Genomic DNA, 22,037 nt, shown 5'->3' with positions numbered 1-22,037 from the left:
CCTGTGCAGAAAGGAGAAGGGAAGGTGTATCTTGCCCACGTCAGCCTCAGGATGGGGATCTCCCGACTAGAGGGGGTATCCACAGCACATTTCCCCCAACAACACCGTGCGTCACCGGCTGAGCCCCGCCTACTTTCTCACGCAATCAGTCATAGTAGCTACGCCCACGCCCGCTCCGGCCCGACCTGGCCCACGATTGGCCCTTGCGGCGGCGATCACCGCCCCCTCCCCTTCCGTCACTGCCAAGATGGCGCTCGTCGCAGCGGCAGCAACAGCGGTGGCTGGAGTCAGAGGAGGAGGCGGAGGCAACCGCGGCTGCCAGGGGAGGGGGAGTCCCGTCTGATTGAGACCGCAGGCCTGGGCAGGCGGGCGGGGTTCCGCGCAGGGCGGAGCGCTGGGCTGGGGATGAGCTAAGCAGGCTCAGAGCTCCGCGGCATTCAGCTCCTCGTGTCCCGCCGCTGCTCGTGAGGGGACCAGGCACCGCTCTCCCAGCTCCACCCGCTGCTCGCTCGGGAGCCAGCGGTGAGGTGAGTGCGGGGGCGGCAACACGGACAGCGGTGGCATGTGGAGCTGTCACAGCCCGGAGCGGTGACAGCCGTGGGTGCGGGAGCGGGGCCAGCCGGGCTCGGAGAGGTGGCGCGGATGGCCGCGACCTCCGCCTGAGGGCTTCTCAGAGCCCGACCGTCTTCAGGGGGCTCGGTCCACTCCGGGATGGCGCGGCGGTGCTGAGAGTAGCTCCCGCGCCTCTGCGTCGGACGCGTGGGGTGTGTGTGTGGGGGCAGTGTTTTCATTTGGATTTTCTTTTCGGGGCTGGCTTGGGGCTCCTGTTGTTGGGAGGTGGGGGTGGGGACGGGGGCGGTGAGAGGGGAGGTCCTGGAGCTGGGATTTTGACAAGCCCTTTACGTAAGACGGAGGTGGCCTCCCGGAATCCCACCTGCTCGGTATTTGAAACTGCCGGCAGTGGGATACTGGCGGGGCCCCAGAGGCCCAATTTCCCTACCGGGGGTCCGCTTAGTCTACCCCGGCCTGCGTGAGCTGGTCAGCGTCCAAGTTGGCCAGTTTCCACCCCCCGCCCCAGGTCTTTTTGGGGGGCTGGGGGTGAAACGATTCTTGGTCGCCACCATTCCCTTTGAAGTTTATCGAAAGGGGGGGAGCTTGTGACCTAAAACTGGGTTGCAGCAACAGCTTTTCATTATCGTGCTTCTAAATGACAGATATGCTGGAAGATTTTTGTTATTGTCTCAGTGTGCTTTTAATACAAACGTGTGGTTACGCCTGGAGCCCTAGAAAAGGGTATTTGTTTTACGGGACAGTTATTTCTTGTTTGCAACAGCAGTACAGGCATCAGTCAACAGGCATGTATTTATTTAGGAAGAAAATGCTTGTCATCCATCTAGAGACAGACCCGTGAGGGCAGAAATTGTATTACTCCATTAATATGTTATTCTTGAAAATGTATTATATATTAATGAAAATAGTAACCCAAATGTAAAACAGAAAAGCAGTTTTGCAAGATTACAACTGTTGTTTGGTTTTGTAGTCCCTTTCTATTTTCTTATTGCCCTGATCTTCTCTCCTCTTGGTGGAAGTAGGTGGAGACAGCTGTAAACAGCGTAGCCCAGGTTACACTAATCTATTGTAGTACATTTGAAATTATTGTAAAAAGTAGTCTCTGGGAGACCTAAGATTAGAACTAAGGACTGTTGGGCAAATTATTCATTTTATGTTTAGAGTAGATAGTTCTGGTCTTCAGTTTTTGAAATTTATACAGAATTTCCAAGCTATTTGAACTTATAATGAAACAAAAATTGTATTTGGCTTCTTTTACAAGAACTTTGCTTTGTTTTGACCAGAACTAGACATTTTGGGCAACTTTCACATCATTTTCACAATTTCACTTTGAAACTTCAGTTTTCAGTAGGAGTTCAGAATAGCATATATCATCATCATAATTATATATACTATATGTTACATAATTTTTTCTGAATGATTAAATATAGACCTACCTCATTGTGGAATTTTATAAGAATGTACTTGTTAGGGAAGTTAATTGATCTTGACACAAGCCCAATACTAGAAATAAATATGAGTAAATTTTGGCCTGAGTTTCGAATTTATGTACACAAATTTACACTTTTGAAAATTGGTGAAGCACTATGATTTTTTTTTTTAATCCTCACCCAAGGACATTTTTCATTCAGATAGAGTGGGAGGGAAGGAAAGGGGAAGAGAGAGAGAGAGAGAGAGAGAGAGAGAGAGAGAGAGAGAGAAACATCAATGTGAAAGGAGCACATGGAGTGGCTGCCTCCTGCATGATCCCAACCAGGGCTTGGGACAAACTGCAACCAAGGTACGTGCCCTTAGCTGGAACTGAACCTGGGTCTCTCTGGACCGCAGCCCCGACGCTCTAACCTCTGAGCTAAACTGGCCAGGGCTAGCGCTATGAATTTTTTGTTTATGCAAGAGAGCCACGAAGCTGATGCTGATTTGTTCTGAAATTTTTCGTATGAATTATCACTGGCTTAAATAGTTATTGATTCTTAAGCTTCTGGAGCTGTTGGCCTATTTATTGCAACTTGATTATCATTTGGAATAGTCGGGAGGCTATAAGAAGGAAGAGATAGAATATATGTCATTTACTTATTCAAAGAATAACAAAAATCATGGCAGAATTGAAAAGAAAAATTATTTTCTTATTAAGTGATATTAGTTACATTATCTTTTTTGTTTGCAGATTTTTTCCTAAGCAGTCTACTTACTATGAAAACCCGGATTTAAGCACTGATACAGATAGAGATTTTTGATAAATTACAAATCTTTGTTATTCTGTTTAAATTGATAGTTTATTATCCTAAGTGGAAAACAAAAGTGGCCCTAGGAGGAAAATGACTTGTTCTTCCTGTCCTCCCTGATGTCAAAGACTTTGTGGGACTTTCTTCTTTCCTACCAGATATTAAAGAAGAGAATGACTCAAGAAAAGTTGAAAAAAAAAAAAAGTTTTTCTTGTTTGTTTGTTAATATCCTAGATTATTGCTCAGTAGAATTCGAGGGTTGGGGAGAATTCAAGCACCCCACACTTTATTACTGTATATCATAGTTACCACTTTGAATTCTAAAACAGCAGTATAGAACTTTATACTTAAGAAAGTATAAATTTCTATAGTCTGTTACAGTAATAGTGAAAAATGTGTAATAATCACAATGCCCTATAATAGAGGCTTACTGAAATTAATGATAATCCATGTGATGGGTGCAGTTATTAAGTCGTATATTCTGCCCTGGCAGGTGTGGTTCAGTGGTTAGAGGGTCACCTTGAGCACTGAAGGGTCAAAGATTAGATTCCCAATCAAGGGCAGGTACTTGGGGTGCATTTTCCATCCCCAGCCTTAGTTGGGGGGGGGGGGGTGAGAAGCAACCAATAGATGTATCTCTCTCACATTGATGTTTCTCTCCCTCTCCCTCTCTTTCCCTATTTCTCTCTCTCTCTCCCCTCCCTCCACTCTCTAAAAATCAATGGAAAAATATCCTCGGGTAAGGATTAACAACAACAACAAAAATGTCATATATTCAAAAATATTTACTGATGTGAGAAAGTCCAATATGTTGAGAGAAAAATCGGAATATAAGGAAATATATACTGTATTATTATTTATAACATATCACATATATGCCAAAATGAATGGCAGGAAATGCATAAAATATTGAAAGATGTTATGCCTACATGATAGGATTATATGTAATTTTTATTTTAGTGTTTATACTTTTATATGTTCTGTCTTTTGAGTAATATTACTCTAATAACCACAAAATGACATTAAAATATTTTCAAGGGTCATAGGAGAAAATCCCCAAAATTCCACATAACCACTGCCTCAACAGAAAAACTATCTTATGACTCATATTAGCAAAAATAACTCAAAATAATGATGCTTATGCAAATAATGAAAACAGCTAATAATTTAGGTGAAGGTATTCTGCTAGTTAACAGTAGCAACGCATCAACCTGGTAATAGTTTTAAGTATGTGGATGCTGGTGTTAAAGCACATTGTTACATTCCAAGCTGGTTTTCTGTTTGGGTCTTACACCCAAACTGTTCTGTGTTGACAGTGCCACCTATTGATGGACTGCTTGAGTCAGTCTTTTTGTCATTGCCTCATCAGTCAGTAGCAGCAGTTTTTTAATGTTTATGAGGTGCCAGGTACACTTGATTCTTGAACAATGCGAGGATTAGGGGCGCATGTCCTCTGCTCAGTCAAAAATATGCATATATCTTTTGATTCCCAAAACTTAACTACTAATAGCCTAGTGTTGATCAGAAGCCTTACCAGTAATACAGTTAACACATATTTTGTATGTTACATATATGATATAGTATATTCTTACAATAAAGTAAGAAGAGAAAATGTTATTAAGAAAATCATAAGGCAGAGAAAGTACGTTTACAGTATGTATTGAAAAAAATCTAGATAAATGGACCTGTACAGTTCACATCTGTATTGTTCAAGGGTCCGCTGTACTTTGCCAGTCGTTGAGGGTACAAAGGTGAATGAGACATGATTTCTGTCCTCAAATTGTAGTTGAGAACATTTTGTTTTTCTTCTTGGGCTATCAGGCCATATTGTGTACTCCGTTTTTCCTGTTTTCTGCTCATGCCCTGGCACTTCAGGCGATATCTTTCTCCTGGTGCTCATATATCCTCTTTTAACTTTCTTTATGGGAAAATATGTTCTGGGTTCCAGAAAACCAATTTATAAGTACATATTTAGGATAAGACTTGATTGTTTGTTGGGGAATCTTATGTTCATCTGTGACTGTTACTATTATTTGTAAAGTGTGTGACGATTTCATGGTACCTTCTTCTTGTGTTCTCTTTTTTTTTTAATTTTTTCTTTTCTTTAATTAATTTACTTTTGTTACAGATTTATCTCCTTTTTCCCCCATTGACATCCTCCTCCCCTTCTGCCCCACATTGTTGTCTTTGTCCATTGGTTAGGCTTATATGCATAAGTTCTTCCGTTTATCTCTCCCCGCCCCATCCCCTCTTCTGAAGTTTGTCAGTCTAAACCCTACTTCTGTGTCTCTGGGTTTCTTTTGTTCATCACCTTATTTTGTACATTATATTCCACAAATAAGTGAGATCATATGATACTTGTCTTTCTCTGACTGGCTTATTTCACTTAGCATAATACTCTCCAGGTCCCTCCATGTCATATCAAAGGATAAGAGATCTCTCTTTCTTACAGCTGCATAGTATTCCATTGTATATATGTATCACAGCTTTTTTATCCACTCATCTATTAATGGGCACTTGGGCTGTTTCCAGATCTTAGCAATTATAAATAGTGCTGCTATGAACATAGGGGTACATATATTCTTTCTGATTGGTGTTTCAGGTTTCTTAGGATATATTCCTAGAAGTGGGATCACTAGGTCAAATGGCAGTTCAGTTTTTAACTTTTTGAGGAATTGTATCCTCTTTTTAAAATGCAAACAAGTAGCCCTGGCCGGTTTGGCTCAGCAGTTAGAGCGTCGGCCTGCGGTCCAGAGAGACCTGGGTTCGGTTCTCGCTAAGTGCATGTACCTCGGTTGCAGTTTGTCCCTGGCCCTGGTTGGTCGTGTGGGTGGCAGCCACTCAATGTGTCCCTCTCACATCGATGTTTATCTCTCTCTCTATTCTTCTCTCTCCCTCCCACTCTACCCGAACAAAAAAATGGAAAAATGTCCTTGGGTGAGGATAAAAACAAACAAACAAAAAAATAAAATGCAAACAAGTAGAAAGAACAGAGAAGAGACAAACTATCAAGAAAAATGAACGGTAGGCCCTAGCCAGTGTGGCTGAGTTGGTTGAGCATCATCCAGTGCACCAAAGGTTGGGGTGCATGCAGGAGGCAGCTGATCGATGTTTCTCTTTCACATCAATAAAAACATGTTTAGAAGGAGGAGGAGGAGGAGGAGGAGGAGGAGGAAAGGAGGGAAGGGAAGGAAGGGAGGGAGGGAGGGAGGAAGGAGAAAGAAAGGAGAAAGAAAGGAGAAAGAAATCAAGGGGCCCTGGCCAGTTTGGCTCAGCGGTTGAGCGTAGGCCTGCCGACCAGGGAGTCCCGGGTTTGGGTCCTGCTAGGGGCACGTACCAAAAAAAAAAAAAAAAAAAAAGAAACATATCAAGGGAATTTTCTTGCTAGTGCTATTTTCACTGAGGAATAGTAAGCCATCAAAATGTATGATAAGAGATACTGATTTTGATATACTTTTAATCTCTTTTTAGATCCATGTAAAAAGACATTTTTCATGTGTATATTGGTGTATATACTTACGTAAACTCACAGTTTAGCTGTTTTCATTTTCAAATTAAAGCTGAAGTATGGCGACTGGATATTTTTTAAATTTTTATTTATGTATCATGGAAATGTACACTTGAAACCTATGTGATCTTATTAACCAATGTCACCCTAGTAAACCTAATTAAAACTTTTATTTGTATTGTAATATTGTTTTATTTTGAAGTTGTAAAAAATACAGAAAATCATAAAAAATAGTAAATGTGCACATACCTATCATACAAAATGTTAACATTTTTTCTTTTTTAAAATTTTAACCCAAGGATATTTTTCAATTGATTTTTATATAGAGTGGGAGGGAGGAAGGGGGAGAAAGAAACATCGATATGAGAGAGACATCAATTGGCTGCCTTGGGGATCGAACCTACAACCAAGGTACATGCCCTTGACCGGGAATTGAACCGGCAGCCCTTCAGTCCACAGGCCAATGCTCTAACTAAGCTAAACCAGGCAGGGCTCATTTTTGTTTCTAATATTTTTATGACCTTAGGAAAGTTTTTAAGTCTTTTTATGCTTCCTTGTCTTCATCTATCAAACAAGGATAATAGAAGTGTCTCCCTCATAAGGCTCTTGTAAAAAGTAAATTAATTTATTTATAGAAGGTGTTTAAAACTGCCTGGAACTTAAAAAAAAAAAATAGTGCTGGTAAATTTAAGCAGCTATTAATATGATTGTGTCATGGTATACATATTTTGAAATGTGCTTTTCAAATTTTACTTTTTTAAAATTCTCACTTAAGGATATGTTTTCATTGATTTATAGAGAGAGAGAAAAGGAGAGAGGAGAGGGAGAGGGAGAGAGAGAAACATTGATTGGTTGCTTCTTGTATATGCCCCAACCTGGGATGGAACCTGCAACATAGGTATGTGTACTGAACAGGAATTGAGCCCACAACCTTTTGGTGCATGCTCCAACTAATTGAGCCACCCGGTCAGGTCTAAATTTTACTGCCCTCACCCCACCCCCAATCCATGTTGGCCCTATAGGTCTAGTTCATTCATTTTAGGTGGTGTGTAATGTTCCAGAATATACTACAATTTATTATTTCCTCTGTTGATGAGCATTTAGATTGTTTTAATTTCTTATCTATTATAAACAATGTGTTATGACCATCCTTGTATCTCCTGAAGCAATATGACAGAGTTTCTCCAGGTCATATACCTATTGTCAAATTTCTGTATCTTAGGATATAAGCATTTTTTTCCTTCACAAGATATTTATAGGATATTGACACACAAGTTCTGTTTCTACATATCTTTACCAGCAGTTAGAGTTGTCAGACCTTATTTCTTTCAGATTTGATTGGGGTGAAATGGCATTTTATTTCTATTTTATTTCCCTTCATCTTCTCTTATATATAAGCATTTTTTGGTTATCTCTTCAGTGATTTGCCTGTACATTTCCTTTATACATTTTTGTTGTTGTTGTTAATCCTCACCTAAGGATGTTCTTCCATTGAGTTTAGACAGAGCGGAAGGGAGGAAGGGAAGGAGAGAGAGAGAGAAACATCAATGTGAGAGAGATACATCAGTTGGCCGCCTCTTGCACAACCCTGACCAGGGCTAGGAATCGAACCCGAGACCTTTTGGTCCATAGGCCAACACTCTTAATTGCTGAGCCAAATCGTCCTGGGCTATACATTTTTTTATTGGGCTGTATTTTTCTTACTGATTTGTAGGAAGTCCATGTGCCCCATACTTCGAAAGGCAAGAACTCAAAATGTCAAGGTTTAGAGTAAGGAAAGGTTTGTTGACTGAGAAGGCACCAACTGAGAAAATGAGAGACTTAGTGGTGCCTCAAATCTATCTTAAGAAAGTACAGAGTTCAGCCCTGGCCAGTTTGGCTCAGTGGTTTGAGCATCAGCCTGGAGACTGGAGGGTCACAGGTTCAATTCCTGGTCAAGGGCAGGTACCTCGGTTGTAGGTTTGAGGGGCCTTGTGGGAGGCAACCAATCAATGTGTCTCTCCACATCGATGTCTCTCTTTCTCCCTCCCTCCCTCCCCTTTTCCCTCCCTCCCTCAATTCCTCCCTCCCTTCTTCCCTCCTACTCTATCTGAAAATCAATGGAAAAATATCCTTGGGTGAGGATTAAAAAAATTAAAAAGTGCAGAGTTCAGGGTTCTTTTATGTTAAAGGAAAGGGGAAATGAGAGAGGCAAGAGTTGATTGACTACCACAGACATCTGGGTACCAACAGGGGTCTGAGGAAATTGTGCTTAGTCTGTTGATCCTAGTTGATGTGAGTCTGGTCATGAGGTTCCTGCAAATCTTTGATAAACAATACATACTTCTCCTATCTCCTCAGAAGAGGCACTTTCTGGTAAGGGGTTGTTTTTGTAAAATTCATGCTGCAGGCAGAATTCCTCTAATGATTAGCGTGTCTACATGCAAGAAACTATTAAAACACATTGTTGACCGCTCACAAGTTAGCTCATGTTTTCATGCCCAAACGTTGTTGACCGCTCACGAGTTAACTCGTGTTTGCACTTGCATTAGCTATTTCAGTTTTTTTTTTTTTATCCTCACCTGAGGACATTTTTCCATTTTTGTTTAGATAGAGTGGGGAGGGAGAGAGAAACATCAACGTGAAAGGGACACATCGAGTGGTTGCCACCAGCATGACCCAACCAGGGCTGGGGACAAACTGCAACCGAGATACGTGCCCTTAGCGGGAACCGAACCAGGGTCTCTCTGGACCGCAGGCTGATGCTCTACTGCTGAGCCAAACCGGCCAGGGCGCTATTTCAATTTTTGAAACTCAGGGTAATTTAGGATTATTGTATTTGTGACTCTTCACCCTGAGGGTTGAAATTCGAAAAACAGCACACCGTTCAGTTATTAGACCACCAAAACGACAAAAAAGAAATGTAATAAGATCTGATAGTGAAAGTGATTTTGAGGAAGAGTGGATTGAAAATGATATCACACTAATTTTGGAGGATTATTCAAATATTTTGGGTGTAACTGCCAACCTTAGTGATCCACGGAGTATCAGGGAAGTGCCAGAATTACTTTTTAGTGATGATTTTTTTGATTTAGTTGTTACTCAAGCCAATTTATACCACCACCAAATGGATAATTTTATAAAAATCTAAAACTGTAAAAATTACTAAAATACTGTATATAATATGTATAAAATATAATATGTAGCAAGTATGTACAAAACTTCATTTAAATTCATTATGTATAAATAAAGTATACTGAAGTTTATTTAGATTGTTTCACTTTCATACTCAATTATGAAAAAATAGCCGGTGACATGAGATAATTTCTGTGTAAAATTGCCGGTCAACAGTGTGCTAACCCAATGGCCATGGTCACAAAGCTGGCTTGAACACAATGGAATCATAAAGGCCAAGCATTTCAATGTGTTGCAAGAGGTTTTTTTGATTGTTTTAAAATATAGTTATAAATATTAGTGAAGTTTATTTTTTTTTTTTGTTTTTTGAAGTTTCCAGATCTCTTGAACAATGACTATTATGGACCCAAGTTGTGAATTTTACACTGTAGTATATAATAGTTACTGGTGAACTTTTCAATACTTTCTTAAAGTATGTATAATTACATTCCTCTCCTGAAAGGATGAGGAAATGTTTCAGTAATGTACTGTAAATAGATTTTACCTAAAACTATTTAAACTGTGGACTTCAAAAAATAGGTTTAATTTTTATTCATGTAATTAGTACCACAATTTTGCTTTAGTCCAAGATTTGAGTGACCTCCTGCTAGAAGAGAATTGTCTGCTTTTAAAGTACTTACCAACTAAGGAATAAAAATGTACACATAGGAAAGATGTACTTACATGTACAATATTATAAGTTGTTCATCCATGTTAAGATTGTTTCCACAGTGGATTGAGTGTCGTCCCATGAACTGAGAGGTCCCGGTTTGATTCCGGGTCAGGGCATATGCCCGGGTTGCTGGCTCCATCCCATGTAGAGGGCGTGCAGGAGGCAGCCAATTGATGTTTCTCTTTCACATCTATGTTTCTCTCTCTCCCTTCCCCTCTCTCTAGAAAATTAATAAAAACATATTTTAAAAAAAGATTGTTTTCACAGTACTATTTCAATTTTGGTTTAAACCACTACACATGACTTAAAGAACTAAAATCAGTCTGGTTAAGGCAATAACATTAATATTATTATTATTATCACCATTAACTTAATTATGGAATAGTTTTACATTTACAGAAAAGTTGCAGCAAGTTACCATATACCCTATATCCACTTTCCCTTATTGTTAATATCTGACCTTTCTGTGTTACATTTTTCACAACCAAGGAACTGACATTGGAACATTGCTATTAACTGAATTTCACACTTTATTCATATTTCATTAGTTTTTACCTAAAGTCCTTTTTGGGTTCCAGAGTCCCATCCAGAACACCACAGTACATTTATTTTTCATATTTCCTTTGGTGGCTATGGGCTATGACAGCTTCTCAGATATTCCTTGTTTTGATGACATTGATGGTTTCGAGGAGTATAAGTCAGATAATTTGTAGAATGTCCCTCAATTTGTTTGATATTTTTTCAGAGTTAGACCGGGGTTATTGGTTTGGGGGAGGATGACCACAGAGGTAAAATGTCATTCTTATTACATTACATCAAGGATGCATAATGTCAATATGATTCATCAATGATATTTTTAACCTCTGTCACCTAGCTGAGGTAGTGTTTGCCAGGTTTCTCTACTGTAAAGTTTTTCTATACTCTACTTTTTTTTGTAACAAGTCTCTAAGTACACACCATCCACTTGGTGGGGGGACAAGTTTTAACTACTTGACGGGGGAGTGTCTACAAAATTATTTGAAATTTCTGTAAGGGATTTTTCTCTTCTCCCCATTTACTTATTCAATCATTTAATTATCTCAGTATAGACTCATGGATATTCGTTTTATAACTTTGGGTTATAATCCTATACTACTTTATTTTGTGCTTCAAATTGTTACATATCTCATGTTGGGTCCTGTGACTAACAGGTCATACACCATTGTTTTGCTTTTTAAGTACTTTCTTTTTTTGCTCCCAGCTCATCTTGTATATTCTTTTTTTTTTTTTACCGTCACTTGAGGATATTCTTCCACTTTATCTTCAGGTAGAGAGACAGGGAGAGTAAGGGAGAGGGAGAGAGAGAAATATTGACGTGAGAGGGACACATCAGCTGGCTCCTTCCGCACGACCTCGCCCAGGCCTGAGGACAAACTGCAACCTAGGTATGTGCCCTTGGCTGGAATCAAACCCGAAACTCATTGGTCCATGGACTGACGCTCTATTGCTGAGCCAAACCGGCCAGGGCCAGCTTACATATTTACCTCCATTTTACAACCATTTCTCCAAGGATCCCTGGTTACTTTTATTAGAGAATGATACTAGAAACCAAATCTGGGCACTGGGGTACTCATTACAGCTGGGATATTATTACTTCTAGGCCTTCTTGGTGTACAGATGTAGGAAATATATGCTAACCCACATATTCAAACTTATGACTATTTTTCTGTCTGTGTGAAGCTAAATCTCTATCTGTATCTGTGTGAAGCTAAATATGAGTTCATACTTGGAGAAGACAATAATATATGAACAATAAAATGGCAATAAATACATATCTATCAACAATTGAATTTATGAACAAAATGACTTTACTTTGACTTTAAACATTTAGAACAGCACCTGGCACTTAGTAAATGTTCAATAAATAACCTATTATAGCTATTATTGCCTAAACATATAGAATGTTTTTTTAAAAATTCTCAACCAAGGATATGTTTATTAATTTTAGAGAGGAAGGGGGGAAGAGAGAGAGAGAGACATTGAGGCCTCTCATATGCTCCCCAATTGGGGATTAAACCCACAACCTAGATATGTGCCTGACAGAGAATTGAACCCACACCTTTTTTGGTATGTAGGACCACGCTCCAACCAACGAGCCACCCGGCTAGGGCACCCTTAGAATGTTTAAATTTATATAGCTGTGTCCCCAGCCCACTAGCCTAGAATTAACAAATGAATGAACAGACCAACTAACCCTGGATTTATTCTTAAATGATCCCTGGTTTAATTTTTACTTTTTTTTTTTTAATCCTCACCAGAGGACATTTTTTCATTTTTTGTTCAGATAGAGCAGGAGGGAGAGAGAGAGAGAGAAACATCGACGTGAAAGGGACTCATCGGGTGGCTGCCACCCACATGACCCAACCAGGGCCAGGGACACACCACAACCAAGGCACATGCCCTTAGCGGGAACTGAACCCAGGTCTCTGTGGACCGCAGGCTGACGCTCTAACCGCTGAGCCAAACTGGCCAGGGCTAATTTTTACTTTTTAAAATATGTTTTTGTTTATTTGGTTTGTTTGTTTCTTCTTTATTGATCTTGAGAGAGAGAGAGAGAAAAAAAAAAAACATCGATGAAAGAGAATATCAATTGGTCGCCTCCAGCATGTCCCCACAACCTGGGCATGTGCCCTGACCGGGAATCAAACTGGCGACCTCTTGGTGTATGGGTCAATGTTCAACCACTGAGCCACACCAGCTGGGCTAAAATATGTTTTCATTTTATTTTATTTTATTTTTAAGAGAGAGCCCTGGCCGGTTTGATTCAGCGGTTAGAGCATCGGTCTGCAGTCCAGAGATACCCAGGTTTGGTTACTGCTAAGGGCACGTATCTCGTTTGCAGTTTGTTCCCAGCCATGGTTGGGTCATGCGGGAGGCAGCCACTCAATGTGTCCCTTTCACGTCGATGTATGTTTCTCTCTCTCTCTCTTCCTCTCTCTCCCTCTCACTCTATCTGAACAAAAAATGGAAAAAATGTTCTTGGGTGAGGGTAAAAAAAGAGAGAGAGATAGAAACATCAATGTGAGAGAGAAACATCGATCAGCTGCTTCCTGCACAAGCCCTACTGGGTATTGAGGCTGCAACCCAGGCATGTACCCTGACCTGCAGTCTAACTAGGACCTCTCAATCTATGGGACAATGCTCAATCCACTGAACCACACCACCTGGGCTAACCCTGGATTTTAAAAATGAAAAGTACAGCCCTGGCCGGTTTGCTCAGTGGTTAGAGTGTCAGCTCGAGGACTGGAGAGTCCTGGGTTTGGTTCCTGCTAAGGGCACGTACCTCGGTTGCAGTTTGTCCCTGGCCCCGGTTGGGGTCGTGTGGGTGGCAACCACTTGATGTGTCTCTCTCGCATCTGTGTTTCCCTCTCTCTCTTCCCCCCTCTCTCCCTCCTGCTGTGTCTGAAGATACATGCAAAAATGTCCTCGGGTGAGGATAAAAAAATGAAAAGTACATTCCTAGCTTTTGAGACTGTCATGGCAAGTTGACCATTAATCTTTCTCTGTAGTAGCTACAACATTTGATGTTTTGTCACAAATTTGAAACTGGCATTAATGATGATTAGCATTTCTTTCTTAATTAGTTTAAATTTCAGCACAATTTTCTTATTAGTATCACTGTTTAAACTCTAGGAATGCCATTCATTTATTTATTTATTTATTTATTTGTTTATTTTTAAACTAATCTTTATTGTTGAATGTATTATAGATGTCCCTCTTTCCCCCCCCCCCTTGATCCCCTCCTCCCCACTCTCACCCCCCTCCTGCCTTCCCCACACTATTTATTGTCTGTGTCTGTTGGTTATGCATATCTGCATGTAAGTTCTTTAGTTTTTCTCTTCTCACCCCCCCTTCCCCTTCCCTTTGAAGCTCTTCAGACTAACAACCAATTGGTACTTCTTAATCCCTTCATCTTTTTCATCCCCCCATCTCCCTTCACATCTGGCAACCAACAAAAAGTTCTCTGTATCTATGAGTCTGTTTTTGTTCTGCTTGCTCATTTTGTTTATAGATTCGATTGTTGATATGTATTTATTGCCATTTTATTGTTCATATTTTTGTTCTTCTCCTTCAAGAAGACGCTTTAACATTTCATATAATAGTGGTTTGGTGTGATGAACTCCTTTAGCTTTTTCTTGTCTGGGAAATTCTTGATATGGCCATAGTTTCTAAATGATAGCTTTGAAGGATAGAGTAATCTTGGTTGTAAGTCCTTGCTTTTCATCACTTTAAATATTTCTTGCCGCTCCCTTCTGGCTTGCAGTTTCTTTTTTTTTAATTTATTTTTTTCTTTATTGATTTTAGAGAGGAAGGGAGAGGGAGAGAGAGAGATAGAAACATCGATGAGAGAGAACACTGGGGATTGGTCCCACAACCTGGGCATGTGCCCCTACCAGGAATCAAACCAGCCACCTCATGGCACATGGATTGACACTCAACCACTGAGCCACACTGGCTTGGCTGCAAAGTTTCTTTTGAGAAATCAGCTGACAGTCTTATGGGAGCTTTGTTGTTGGTAACTAACTGCTTTTAATATTCTCTCCTGGTCATTTTTGCCTTTTGCATTTTGATGATGATATGTCTTGGTGTGAACCATTTTGGGTTCATCTTGTTTGGGACACTCTGTGCTTCCTGGACTTGTATGTCTGTATTCTTTACCAAGTTAGGGGAGTTTTTTGTCATTATTTTTTCAAATAGGTTTTCAATTTCTTGCCATCTCTCTTCCCTGACTGGTACTCCCATGATGTGAATGTTGGTACGCTTTATGTTGTCCCAGAGGCTCCTTACGCTATCCTCATTTTTTTGGATTCTTTTTTTTTTTTTGCTGTTCTGATTGGGTGTTTTTTGCTTCCTTATATTCCAGTTCGATGGTTTGCTTCTTGGCTTCACCTCCTCTACTATTAATTCCCTGTAACTTATTCTTTATTTCAGTTAGTGCATCCTTCATTTCTGACTGGTCCTTTATGGTGCTCTTAAGGTCCTCACTAAGTTCATTGAGTGTCCTTATAAGCAGTGTTTTGAACTCTGCATCTGTTAGATTGCCTCTCTTCATTTCATTTAGTTCTTTTCCTGGAATTTTGTTCTGTTCTTTCATTTGGGACCTGTTTCTTTGTCTCCTCATTTTGGCTGCCTCCCTGTGTTTATGTCTATGTATTAAGTAGAGTTGCTATGTCTCCTAGGCTTCTTAGGGTGTCCTGTTGTAGTAGGTGTCCTGTAGAGTCCAGTGGCACTGCCTCCCTGGTCCCCCAGCTGGGCCCTCGAAGAGCGCCCCTTGTGTGGACTTTACACCCTTCTGTTGTAATTGAGTCATGATTGCTGTTGGCATGTCAATGAGAGGGATTTACTCAGGCTGATCAGCTGTAATGATTGGCTGTGACCACTATCTACCAATCTCTGATTACCTTGGAGGATCAGCTGTGTAGGGGCCTGTCACACAGAGCAAGACTTACTTCAGCAGGGCTCTGGCACCCCCTGAGTCCATTCCTTGAGTGTATAACTTGTCGAGGTAGTTGGGTGGTGGTACTTTGATGTGGTCTGAAGCTGTCCACTGGATGTTTCTGGTTCTGGGGCAAGGTCAGCCACTGCCTGTGTTCTATCTGGGGCCACCCAGCATAAGCTACAAAGTGATTTGCCAATGGCTGCTTCTTGTGCTGGGCTTGGAGATGTCTGTGCAAAACCAAACTGTGAACCAAGGCTGGCTGCTTCTAGTGCCAGGCCTGGGGCCCACTTAGAGAGAGTTATGGGGTTCGCTGTGGCCAGATGCAGCTTGTTTGAGAGAATTTAGGAAACTCTGAAGCAGGAACCAAAACAGGCCAGTTCTGTGGTAAAGCCACTGGAAACAGCTTGGGTGGGCCCAAAAGTTAGGTGGGACAGGGCCTCAGGGTATTACCAGGGCAAGGCAAACAGTGTGAGCCAGGTTCCTAGAGTCTAGGACATGGTGCCTCTCTGCAGGCCTGGGTGGGGGGAGGGCTCACCAAAGGAACGTTGGCCTCTGTCAGTGCATCTGTCTGGAGAACGCTGCCTCTCTAGTCCTCACCCTGATGCCAAACAACTCAGTTCTTCCCTGTATGTCTCTGATACCTTTCAAGCTGCCTCCCCTTCGTGCTGGAGCTCAGAGGGAGCAAGTCCGAGGAAGTCTGTGGGTGGGCCCTTTAAGAGGAGCTGCCTTGGATTCCCACACCCTCAGCCTCCCTCAGCCTCAGTTCCCACTGGTCTTTACAGCCAGACATTATGAGGACTTCTCTACTTGGTACTGGAACCCTGATCTGGGAGCCTGGTGTGGGATGGGGACCCCTTACTCCTCAGGGAGGACCTTTACAGCCAAGGTATCCCTCCTGATTTTTATCTGCCACACGTGGTGTGGGATCAGCCCATCCATGCCTCCGCCCCTCCACCCCTCCTACCAGTCTCCATGTGACCTCTTTAATTTTGTAGTTGTAGGACTTCTATTCAGCTCAATGTCAGGCAGCTCTAAAGGATGTTTGTTCTGTAGTTTAGTTGTAATTTTGATGTGGATGTGGGAGGAGGCGATACTGTGTTTACCTACGCTGCCATCTTGACTAGAAGTCCCCCTATTACTTTTAATTTTTTAATTTTTTTTAATCCTCACCTGAGGATTTTCCTCTATTTTTCTTCAGGTAGAGGAGGAGGGAGAGAGAGGGAGAGAGAGACCGTCGATGTGAGAGAGACACATTAACTGGCTGCCTCCTGCACTACCCTGACCAGGGACGAACCGCAACCCCTTGGCTGGAATCGAACCCCTGTCCACAGGCAGATGCTCTACTGCTGAGCCAAACTGGCCAGGGCCCCCTATTTATTTTTAATACATTGACTGCACTGTAGCATTTTGTCAGCCTTTCCTATTTTGGATTAAGGTGTGAGGGTGATGTCTCTGTGAAGATTGTACTTTTTATTAATTTGGAAGGTAAACTGAAGCATGTTATAGAGAAAGATTGAACAAGGGGGCAGAATGGAGAAATGGGAAAACTTATCAACTACTTCTGAGCCAAACCTGCATAGGACCCCCTCACTTTGGTTTAAAATAAATTCTCAGAAGTGGAGTTGGGAGGATAGGTGGAAAAGGTTAAGGCATTAAGAAGTACAGATTGGTAATTACAAAATAATCACAGGCATATACAGTATAGCACAGGGAATGTAGTCAGTAATATTGTAATAACTATGTATGGTGCCAGATGGGTACTAGACATATTGGGGAAATTACTTTGTAAATTATATAAATGTCTAAACACTATGTTGTACATCTGATATAAAGTCATCCCTCATTTATCTCGGTTAATCAGTTACAGGCTCTACCGCGATAAACGAGTTTCCACGAAGTAGGCTTCTTTATTTATATATACAGTTGTATATAAACTTTATATACAGTTTATTTATATATAATAGGGACAGTTGTCCCTATTACCAGAAAAAAAAAATGCGATAGAGTGAAGCTGGGAAAGTCGAAGTGTGAAGTGGCAAGGGACAACTGTAAAATAATGTTGAGCCCTGACTGGTTTGGCTCAGCAGTTAGAGCCTCGGCCCATGGACCAAAGAGTTTCGGGTTTGATTCTGATCAAGGGTGCTTACCTTGGTTGGGTTCGGTCCCCAGCCCTGGCCGGGGTTGTACAGGAAGCAACCAATTGGTGTGTGTCTCTCACATCGATGTTTCTCTCTCTCTCTTTCTCCCTCCCTCTCTTTCTCTCCTCCTCCCTGGCACTCTATCTGAAGATAAATGAAAAAATGTCCTCAGGTGAAGATTTAAAAATAAATAGCCCTGGCCAGTTTGGCTCAGTGGTTGAGCGTTGGCGTGCGGACCAGAGAGTTCTGGGTTCGGTTCCCGCTAGGGGCACGTACCACCAAAAAAAAAAAAAAAGTAAAAAATAAATAAATAAAATAAAATAATGTTGAATGTCAATTGTAATGGACAAATAAAATAAATAAAAATAATCGTAATAGCCCTGGCCAGTTTGGCTCAGCGGTTAGTGTTAGCCTGTGGTCTGGAGAGACCCGGGTTCGGTTCCCGCTAAGGGCACATATCTCGGTGCAGTTTGTCCCTGGTTAGGTTGTGCGGGTGGCAACCACTTGATGTGTCCCTTTCACGTAGATGTTTCTCTCTCTCTCTCTCCCTCCCATTCTATCTGAACAAAATATGAAAAAATGTCCTCGGGTGAGGATTGAAAATAATAATAATAATAAAATAAAAATAAATAAGTAAAACTTTTTGAATATTGGACACTCATAATCAAATGTAATTTCAATAAATATTCTAAGGGCGCCCAGTGGCGGCCCGTGTGATTTAGTGGTTGAGTGTTGACCAAGAGGTCGCTGGTTCAATTCCTGGTCAGGGCACATGCCCAGATTGTGGGCCAAATCCCCAGTGGGGGACATGCAGGAGGCAGCCAATCGATGTTCTCTCATCGATGTTTCTGTCTCTCTCTGCCTCTCCTTTTCTCTCTCTAAAAAAAAATAAACAAAATAAATAAATAAATATTTTAGGGGCAATATAAGTCATTAAAAATTATCAGTGCTTCTGCCTTCTTTCATTATTATAGACAGGTGAAACTTGTTTACTTAAAATCTTTTTTATAGCAATCACTGTTTAATTTTTTATAAACCGTTTTTTACCCTAAATTTAATGTCTCCCCCACCTTTTTTGAATATCAGAATGTGATAGAAGTACCTTTTGTTTGTTTTCATCTCTGAACCTGCTGTTACATTTCTAGATTTTCCCAATCTTCTAAAATTTTGATTATCTGAAGCAAACTAGTCATTTTTTCTTACGAATGTAAGTTTGCCTTGTTTTGAACAAAGGAGCTATACAGTTACTGGTATTCTTTTTTTTTTCACTATCCACTTGAAAACTTACTGAAGAAATTATTATAGTTTTGAGTTAAAAAAGGAAACTTATTACTTTTTACTAACAAACTATCAAAATAAAATAGAAAACCTAATATATCAGTTTTGAAGCTAATGCCATGTAATGACTGTTCTGATGAGAAATGCTTCCTTTTTTATAGGTCACTGTCTTCTACTGTTGAGTATTTTAGTTGAAAACTCTTTGAAATGGCATGTTTTTAAGAGAAATGGTGTACATGGATGTGAAAAATTATGTAATGATATTTAAACTTCTCTGATAGGACTGGCCATTATTACCAGAAAAAAAACATATCCCCAACCCCTTTTTGGTCAAAATTGTAGTAAGTATAATAATAACAATAATTATTATTTTGGGTTTTTTTTTGGGGGGGGTCTTTGTTTTTTTAAATTTATCTTTATTGTTGAAAGTATTACAGATGTCCCCCATTTGTCCCCCATTGACCCCTTCCACCAAGTACAATTATTCTTCAAAAAAATAATTTGTTCTAATAAGCTCTAAGAGATTCCCTATCCCTTAATTTCTCACGTGTTTCTGAACTTTGAAATAGATTTTTATTCATACTGACTCATATTGTGCTGAAATTGGATTTATAGGATGTTATTTGAACCTGTTATGGATAGGGAGTATTTTTCATTTTTTTTTATGCTGAGGAATGCCTGAAGATACCAATGTAACAGCTATTTTTTTTATTTTTTTTTATCCTCACCCGAGGACATTTTTCCATTTTTTTTGTTCAGGTAGAGTAGGAGAGAGAGAGAGGAACATCGACGTTAAAGGGACACAGTTAAAGGGACACATCGAGTGCTGGCTGCCACCCGCTCGACCAACCAGGGCCTGGGACAAACCACAACCAAGGCGCATTCCCCTAGCGGGAACTGAACCCGGGTCTCCCTGGACCACAGGCCAACGCTCCAACCGCTCCAACCGCTGAGCCAAACCGGCCAGGGCAACAGCTATTTTTTAAATAAGACTTGTTTCCCCCTTCTATGGTTAAATGACATTTTGCTATTCCTACATGACCTTTTCTTTTTTGAGGTTTTTAAAATCAAATTTCTTTGGTTTGTAAGTACTAAAAACCACATTCAAACTAACTCCAAAAAAAAGGGAATTAATGTTAATGGCAAGGATACTGGGGATTTCACAGTACCTAAAGATAGAAGTATAGCCAGGTTTCATGAGGGGAAGGGGAACCAAGAATTGGAAACTCATCAGTAACTCAGGCAGCTATTTTCTCATCACCCTGGGGCAGCATGGTCTCTCTGCTTCTCCCTTTGTGCCCACTTCATTTTTCTCTCTCTACATGTTGTCTTTTATCACTGTGCATGACTGAACAAGTCCTCTAACTCTTAAATGCGTATATTCACTCATGGTTCTGTGATCTCATTTAAATCCCTGGGAGAAAATTTAGTTTGAGGCAAGCGTCTATGTCTGGTCCCATCAGCTATGGCTGATGAAACTAAGGTTTCATAGAACATTTCAGGCCCCATTGTTATGGTAGAGGAGTGAATGCAGGGCATACAACTCTCAGGGAGAGGTATGTTGCCAAATAAAAATCCTAAAAGGTGTTGATTATAAAAGAATACTGAATAATATGAAATAAAGTTAAGATTATTTTGAAATAAAAAGGAGACCACTCATTGGCTTTTATATAGTATAGTAAAGAACTTAAATTATTTTATCCCCAATCCATAGGTGATTATTGTGAAAGCTATAAAAACATCTCCCCTTTTCAAATAAAAACCAATGGAGCCAATATTTTAGCTTCTGCATACAAAGTTTGAAGTTTGCTGTTTTATAAACACGAATAACTTTGTTAAAAGCATTATTAATATATCATGTCATTCTCTATTCAAGAAGCATTGCCCTGGCCGGTTTTGCTCAGCGGTTAGAGCGTCGACCTGTGGTCCAGAGAGGCCTGGGTTCAGTTACCGCTAAGGTCGCGTACCTCAGTTGCAGTTTGTCCCTGGCCCTGGTTGGGTCATGCGGGAGGCAACTACTCGATGTGTCCCTTTCATGTGGATGTTTCTCTCTCTCTCTCTCTCTCTCTCTCTCCTTCCCATTCTGTCTGAACAAAAAATGGAAAAAATGTCCTTGGGTGAGGATTAAAAAAAAAAAAAAAAAGAAGCATTTACTGACTGCTAACATTTACTATGCTAGGGACTTTGCTAAAACAGATATTACAAAGTTAGAAATGTAACATTGCCTACTCTCAAAGAATTCCTAATCTAGCCCTGGCCAGTTTGGCTCAGCAGTTGGAGTGTCAGCCTGCGTACCAGAGTCCTGGGTTCAGTTTCCGCTAGGCCTTAGCGTCTAGGGCCATGTACCAACAAAAACCCGAAGAATTCCTAATCTTGTTTCTAAGAGTACACATTCACAGAAATGAGTACGGTATTAGTGTGATAATCATAATATAAATATATAGGATACTCTTAAAGCATAAAACAAGAGAATGACAGTCTGTCTTGGGGAAAGAGGTTAGGGAAGGCTTCAGAGAGCAGGAGTGGCCATTTGAATAGGGACATTTCTCACAGAAAAACTGAATTTGCAAAAGTGGTGTCGAGTTTGGTATGACTGAAGTAAATTTTTATACCATTCAATTTAATGAAAACTTATTTTTTCAAAGCTGTCCACATGATAATGAACATTACTTTTTTCAAAGGGGGGTTGTAGGTTTTAGACTACTCAAATAATTTTGCTCTATAACTTTGATGTCACTTTTGAGAATGAGATGTCACTAATAATTTGCTTTCGGTCTCTTTCAAATTTTTTCAAATAGTGGTTGGTTGGGTGATGTTAATTTACTTTTACAGTGATTTTTCCTGTTCAAGCATAGAGCCTATAATATTTATGATCCTGGCTTGAGTAGCTCAGTTGGATAGAGTGTCATCCTGAAACACCAACGTTTTGGTTTGATCCCCAGTCAGGGCACATACAAGAAGCAACCAATGAATGTATAAATAAGTGGAACAACAAGTCAATTTCTCTCTCTTTCTT

General features: G+C 40.5%; 1 protein-coding gene across 4 annotated transcripts in view; it reads left to right on the top strand.

The window, feature by feature from the left end:
• Positions 1 to 503: 503 nt before the first annotated feature.
• The window catches only part of DENND4A (DENN domain containing 4A), a 136,998-nt gene continuing 115,464 nt past the window's right edge, over positions 504 to 22,037 (top strand). For all 4 annotated transcript variants that reach the window (XM_036258632.1, XM_036258587.1, XM_036258563.1 and 1 more), the window contains exon 1: positions 504 to 527. The gene's annotated coding sequence lies outside the window, so the exon portion shown is untranslated. The remainder of the gene's footprint in view (positions 528 to 22,037) is intronic.

Source organism: Molossus molossus, unplaced genomic scaffold (assembly GCF_014108415.1).
Source record: "Molossus molossus isolate mMolMol1 unplaced genomic scaffold, mMolMol1.p scaffold_m16_p_1, whole genome shotgun sequence".
In the NCBI taxonomy this organism is placed as follows: domain Eukaryota; kingdom Metazoa; phylum Chordata; class Mammalia; order Chiroptera; family Molossidae; genus Molossus; species Molossus molossus.
The sequence above is the reverse complement of the archived record's forward strand: the minus strand, read 5'-3'. Positions and strand labels throughout refer to the sequence as shown.